Raw genomic sequence first — 7,397 nt, forward strand, 5'->3', positions numbered from 1 at the left:
AGCAGCAAAACAACATGATAAATGACCTGAACATGACAAGTAAGAACATGGCATGGAGCTACTCAACAAGCTTAACAAAAGACCCAAAGTGACCTGGGGCCAAAAGGGTTCACAAAATATATTAACGGGCACACGAACATAGCATAAAACACAATCAGTTTTCAGACTTAGTGAAAACTGAGACATGCTGAAATATAACCCACGAAGGCATGTAAACGAGCTCGATGCACTCACCATGGTGCAAGTCACAGCAAGGCAAGCATTCATCCATTAAGAAGGCACAAAATACAAGCTAGACATGGCAAGAACAATGGCATAGCATGCACGGATCAACTACAACAACGCCGGCAAAATCGCAAACGAGTTGACGATCTGCCCAGATTAACAACGAAGCAAAAGTTGAGCTCGATTGAGTCAACCTAGAGCACTCCATATATGCAAACAAAGACATGGATGGATAGAGCATAACATAAATATCAAAACTCCCTTACTGATCATCCTCAAAAGAGGCACGGATCACTAGGAAACAAGCTGGACATATAGCATCATGAACTAAAATATCCCAGACTTAGTGAAAATCACTAAGTCCCTGAAATCAGCAATCTCAGGTACCTCTCTTCGCAAGCTTGCACAAGACAACACACACATCCTAAAAATGCATGGGTGGCACCTCTGGAAAGAAGACAAAATGCTTAACAATTCATCCCAAAGGGGCACAGGCATATCATGCACGGATTAAACATGGCAAAAATGACAAAAGTGCATGATGAACTAACGGATCTGCAATTTAACTCACGAAGCCTCCTTCTAACAGCATTTTGGGCATCAAGATGACCTCAAATGCAAATGATGCAATGGAATGAAATGATGTACATGTCGAGACGAAGATTTTGATATATCATACGCCCAAAACGGAGCTACGGTTGCGGAGATACGAGCAGTCAAAGATAGCACGAAAAAAATAAGGGGAGAGGGAAAGTCAACCGGATCTAGGGTTTCCAGATCTGGCGGTTACTGTAGCAGCACTGTAGCACCCCGCGAGTTCGCCGGAGACGGCTCGCCGGAGCCGGTGGAGGCGGCCGGAGCAGCGGGGAGAGGCCGGGGCGGCGCCGGGAAGGTCGGGGGAGGCCGGTGGCGGCCGCCGCCGGCGAGGAGGTGCGGGCGGCGGCCGGCCTCGGGCTCGCCGGAGATGACCCGCGGCGGCGACGGCGGCTCCGGTCGCCGGAGCCCGAAGAGGCGGCGGCGCGCGTGGAGGAAGGAGGCGGCGGGGCGCGCGTGGAGGAACCGGGTCGCGGGGGCCGGATCCGGGCCTCCCGGCCCGTGGTGGCGGCGGCGGTGCCACGTGGCACGCGGTGGTTGGGCGAGGGCGCGGCGGCGGACGCGTCCGGCTGGGGCGGACGTGTCCGTCGGTGCGGGGAGATGTTCTGGGTTTTTTTTTCGAGGAGGACGGGGAGGAAGACGAGATCCGAAATGGGGGGGGTGTTTAAATAGGCATAGAGGGAGCTAGGAGAGTCCAAATGAGGTGCGGTTTTCGCCCACGCGATCGTGATCGAACGATCTAGGACATGGAGCTGAGTTTGGTAGGTTTTGGGCCAAATTTGGGGGGTGTTGGGCTGCAACACACACGAGGCCTTTTCGGTCCCTCGGTTAACCGTAGGAGTATCAAACGAAGTCCAAATGACCCGAAACTTGACAGGCGGTCTACCGGTAGTAAACCAAGGCCGCATGGCAAGTCTCGGTCCAGTCCGGAAATGTTTGAACCCCACACACAAAAGAAAGCTAGAAATGGCCACCGGAGGAGAACGAAGCGCCGGAATGCAAAACGGACAACGGGGAAAATGCTCGAATGCATGAGATGAATATGTATGCAAATGCAATGCACGAGATGACATGATAAGAGATGCACGAAAAAGAAAACAACACACGGAGACAAAGACCCGAACCCGAGAAATAAATATAACTTAACACCGGAAACGGCAAGAGTTGGATACAAATATGGAAAGTTACATCCGGGGTGTTACAACACTCCACCACTACGAAAAGATCTCGTCCCGAGATCTAGGACTGAAAGAACGCCGGGTACTCAGAACGGAGGTGATCCTCGCGTTCCCAGGTAGCTTCACGGTCGGAATGGTGAGACAACTTGACTTTGAGAAATTTGATTGACTTGTTGAGAGTCTGGCGTTCAGTCTCTTCAAGAATAGCAACTGGGTGCTCACGATAGGAGAGATCTTCTTGGAGCTCAATGTCCTCGAAGTTGACGGTGCATTCAGGCGTCTTGAAGCACTTTCGGAGTTGGGAGACATGGAACACATCATGAACATTGGCAAAGTTTGAAGGAAGCTCGAGCTGATAGGCGAGGTCGCCTCTCTTGCTAGCAATCTTGAAAGGTCCCACGTATCTAGGGGCAAGCTTCCCTTTGATACCGAAGCGACGAGTACCTTTCATAGGAGAGATGCGGAGGTAAACATGATCTCCGATCTCGAAAGCCAAATCACGGTGCTTACTATCATAGTAGCTCTTTTGGCGGGATTGGGCTACTTTGAGGTTATCACGAATGACTTTGCACATTTCTTCTGCCTCTGTGATCAGGTCATTACCCAGCAGCTGACGTTCACCGGTTTCAGACCAGTTGAGAGGGGTACGGCACTTCCTGCCATATAGAATTTCAAAAGGGGCCTTGCCCGAACTTGCTTGAAAACTGTTGTTATAGGAGAATTCAGCATAAGGAAGACAATCCTCCCACTTCATGCCGAAGGAGATCACACAAGCCCTGAGCATATCTTCAAGAATCTGGTTGACACGCTCGACTTGACCGCTTGTTTGAGGATGGAAAGCTGTGCTGAAGCGAATGTTGGTACCCATGGCCTTCTGAAAAGAATCCCAAAACTTGGAGGTAAAGATGCTGCCACGGTCTGAAGAGATCACTTGAGGAATACCGTGCAGAGAGACAATGCGAGAGGTATAGAGTTCTGCCAATTGAGCTGCAGTGATCGACTCTTTGATAGGCAGAAAGTGAGCCACTTTGGTGAGCTTGTCGATGACAACAAATATAGCATCATTGCCACGCTTGGACTTTGGAAACCCAGTCACGAAGTCCATTTCAATGTGGTCAAACTTCCATTCTGGATTGGCAAGAGGTTGGAGGAGACCAGCTGGCCTTTGGTGTTCTGCCTTCACTCTTCTGCAGACATCACATTCATTCATGAATTGAGCGATCTCGCGCTTCATTCGAGTCCACCAATAAGCTTGCTTGAGGTCCTGATACATCTTCGTGCTCCCAGGGTGGATGGAGAGGAGAGAATTGTGAGCCTTGTTCATGATCACTTTACGAAGTTCTCCTTTGGGCACAACAATACGATCCTCGAAGAAGAGAGTGTCCTTGTCATCAAGGTGGTAGCACTTGTACTTGGACTGACTCTTGGCGATCCCAATCTTCACTTTTTTCACCATAGCATCAAGAAGCTGGGCTTGGCGAATCTGGTCTTCCAAGGTAGGAGAGACTTGAAGGTTGGCGAGGAAACCTTGAGGAACAACTTGAAGATTAAGCTTGCGGAAAGCTTCACAAAGCTCGGGTTGATAGGGCTTGAGAATCAGACTGTTGCAGTAGGCCTTTCTGCTCAAAGCATCAGCAATGACATTGGCCTTGCCTGGAGTATACTCAATACTCGGATTATACTCTTGAATCATTTCGACCCATCGAGTTTGCCTTAGGTTGAGATTAGGCTGAGTGAAGATGTACTTGAGACTCTTGTGATCAGTGAAAATGTCCACTTTTCTTTCCAATAGAAGATGTCTCCAAGTCAACAAAGCGTGCACAACTGCCGCCAACTCGAGATCATGAGTGGGGTAGTTCTTCTCATTAGGCTTCAACTGGCGAGATGTATAAGCAACAACTTTCTTCTCTTGCATCAATACTGCGCCAAGACCTTGGAGAGAGGCATCACAAAAGACCTCGTACGGCTTGGATTCATCAGGTGGAGTCAGAACTGGAGCAGTGATCAACTTCTCTTTCAAAGTGTTGAAAGCAATATCACACTCTGGAGACCAAACGTACTTGACATGCTTCTGAAGAAGATTTGAGAGAGGCTTCGCGATCTTAGAAAAGTTTTCAACGAATCTTCGACAATAGCTTGCGAGACCGAGGAAACTGTGGAGTTGCTTCACGTTCTGAGGAGGTTCCCAATTCACAATTGCGGATACCTTCTCGGGATTCACGGAAATGCCCTTGGCAGAGATGATATGACCAAGATAAAGAACCTCATCGAGCCAAAATTCACACTTGGAGAACTTGGCGTAGAACTGATGTTCCCTGAGCTTATCGAGAACCAAACGCAAGTGCGTGGCATGATCTTCCTTGTTCTTGGAGAAAACCAGAATGTCATCGAGATAGACCAAAACGAAGTCATTGGTGTAGGCGTTGAAGATGAAGTTCATCATGCGAGAGAACGTCGGAGGAGCGTTGGCGAGGCCAAAAGACATGACGGTGTATTCATATGAACCAAAACTTGTTCTGAACGCCGTCTTGGGAATATCTTCTTCACGAATGCGAATCTGGTGATAACCCATACGGAGATCAAGCTTGGAGAATACTTGGGCACCCTTGAGTTGTTCGAACAGCTCATTGATGTTGGGAAGTGGGTATTTGTTCTTGATGGTCTTCTTGTTTACTGGACGGTAATCAACACAAAGTCGACTCGATCCATCCTTCTTCTTCACAAAAAGAACACCACAACCCCATGGAGAAGTACTAGGCCGGATGAGACACAATCTTTCTTGCTCATCGAGTTGTTTCTTCAACTCCTTCAACTCTTCAGGGCCGAGCTTGTAGGGACGTTTGCACACAGGTTCCGTACCGGGCTCAAGTTCAATAACAAATTCAACTGGCCGGTTTGGAGGCATCCCTGGGAGTTCTTCTGGAAAAACGTCTTGATATTCGCAAACGACTGGAATTTGCGAGATAGCATCCAGTTCACCCTTCTCATTGAGAGAAAACAGACGGATGGTATTATCCCGAGCGGCAAAGACAATTACTTCCTCAGACGAATGAGTCAATTGAATCTGCCTGGCTGCACAATCAAGCTGAGCCTTGTGCTTAGAAAGCCAATCCATTCCGAGAATAAGATCAATATTAGAGTTACCAAGAACCATTGGAGAAGCAAGAAACTTGAAATCACCCATCAAGATAGAAATATCCGGCACCTCCATACTAGAACTCAGTCGCTTAGCTGGAGAGACGACTTGCATAGCTCTAGGTAATGCCTTAGTGCTAAAATTGTTCTCCGATGCAAATGGAAATGACATGAAGGAATGCGATGCACCAGAGTCAAAAAGAACTTTTGCGGGAATATCATTAACAGGAAGGTTACCCATGATCACATCTGACGAGTCCTCTGCCTGGGCTGCATTCATCAAATTGACCTTGGCATGCTTGGGATTATGCTTGACCACAGCTGTACTTGCCGATCTGACAGGAGGAGGAGGATGAAGACGCCTCTGGTTGAAACACTTGTTGGCATAGTGACCCTTTTGTTGGCACTTGTTGCACGTGACCTCTGAAAGCGGACGGTGATACGGAGCACTCGATCTTGGAGCTTGAGACGAAGTCTTGTTCTGAAAGCCTGGGTTGGGTGGGTGGGAAGAACCACTGCCACCTTTGCTCTTCTGCTGATACGGCTGACGGAACGGAGGAGGAGGAAGCCAATACTTCTGCTGCTTGGCCACTTGAGTAGAGGAAGAAGGAGTAACATCTCTGACTCGCTTCCTGGAAGCATCACACCTCAACTGAGCAGCCTCTTGCTTCAGTGCCATGTTGTAGAACTCATCGTATCTCAAAGGCTCGAAGAGAACAAGAGCGAGCTGAATATCTTCTCTGAGACCACCCCTGAACTGATATATCATGCTCTTCTCATCAGGCACGTCCTTCTTGGCAAAGCGGGCAAGTTTCTGGAACAATTTGTTGTAGTCATAGACAGACAAAGAGCCTTGCTTCAAATTGCGGAATTCCTCACGCTTGCTTTCAACCACGCTCTGTGGAATGTGATGAGCTCGGAAATCTCGACGGAAATCATCCCAAGTGATAACACGTCCACCTCTGGAATCCTTGTACTGCTGGAACCATTCTGCAGCTTGATCTTTGAGTTGGAAGGAAGCGAACTTGACAAAGTCCTCAGGCCTGACGTAGCTGCACTCGAAATGCTTACACAGATCCACAAGCCAATCATCAGCATCGGTTGCCTCAACACAATTACTGAAAGTCTTTGGCCCATTAGCAAGGAACTGGTTGAGTGTAGCAAAGTGACTCTGATTGCTGCCTTGATTCCCTTGACTGCCTTGATTGCGCTCTTGGATAATTTGCATGATCAGTTGAGTGTTTGCATTGGTTGCGGCCATCACAGCTTGCCATGCCTCTGGAGGAGGTGGAGGCGGTGGCGGATCTTGATTCTGGTTCTGACTGGTGCTCTTAGCGGGAGCCATCCTGAAGAGGTTGTGCACCGTTAGCACATAGACAGATAAATATTGAAGCTGAATCCAACGGAATGAAAATTGCAACATATAGTCTTCACATCCGAACAAAATGAACGAATGCATTTCTCTTGAAGTGGTCACATATTCCTAAATTGCGAAGCCACGAAGAATCAGGTAGAAGGGGTACAACAACGAGGGATGGAATCAACATATGACGTCGAAGCAAAACGAATGCCACAACTCGAAATAAAACCAAGGGTTGGCTTGCGGAATAAGCCGGAACAAATACATGATAGAAATTTCGTCCGAAGTTTTCGTGGTGGGACCTACACGGGCTCGATCGTACAGCACCATCATGTACAAGGCAGTGCACATGACATACGAAGTGTCCCCGAGTCAGCATAGCCAAGGACTCTTTAAGACACAACGAGACCACTGTAAAATCGACCGTGAATAGGCGAACCACTAGACGTCGAACCCCAATTTCATATCATACATCTGTCGGAAAGATATCCTAAGGCTACTTGAATTCCCACCTATGAAACTCCCGAAATTTTCCGGTTATGCAATCAGGTGTTGGGGATACAGGGGAGCATAATATCTCACTCAAGCTAGCAAATCCTACATCCAGCTGTATCCATCCTTCAACACATAACCAAGAAACCTTCGGAAACCAACTATCTCAACCTTCGAAAAGCATCCGTTATACAAGTTATGGCGATACTCCCGAACTCCCGCCCCAGTACTGGGTGGCGTCGAGGTTATCTCACCAACGAACTGCATAAAGGAGTTTTTCGATGTCGCGCACATATCTCAAGTATACCAGAATTGCAACGATAAAATTGTGACGACAACACCTCGGAGCTCAACTCCCCGGGACACTGCCACAACCCCTAAAGACAGGAGGCACCAAGAACAATGTTCTCGTC

Source organism: Triticum urartu, chromosome 2, assembly GCF_003073215.2.
Source record: "Triticum urartu cultivar G1812 chromosome 2, Tu2.1, whole genome shotgun sequence".
Lineage (NCBI taxonomy): Eukaryota > Viridiplantae > Streptophyta > Magnoliopsida > Poales > Poaceae > Triticum > Triticum urartu.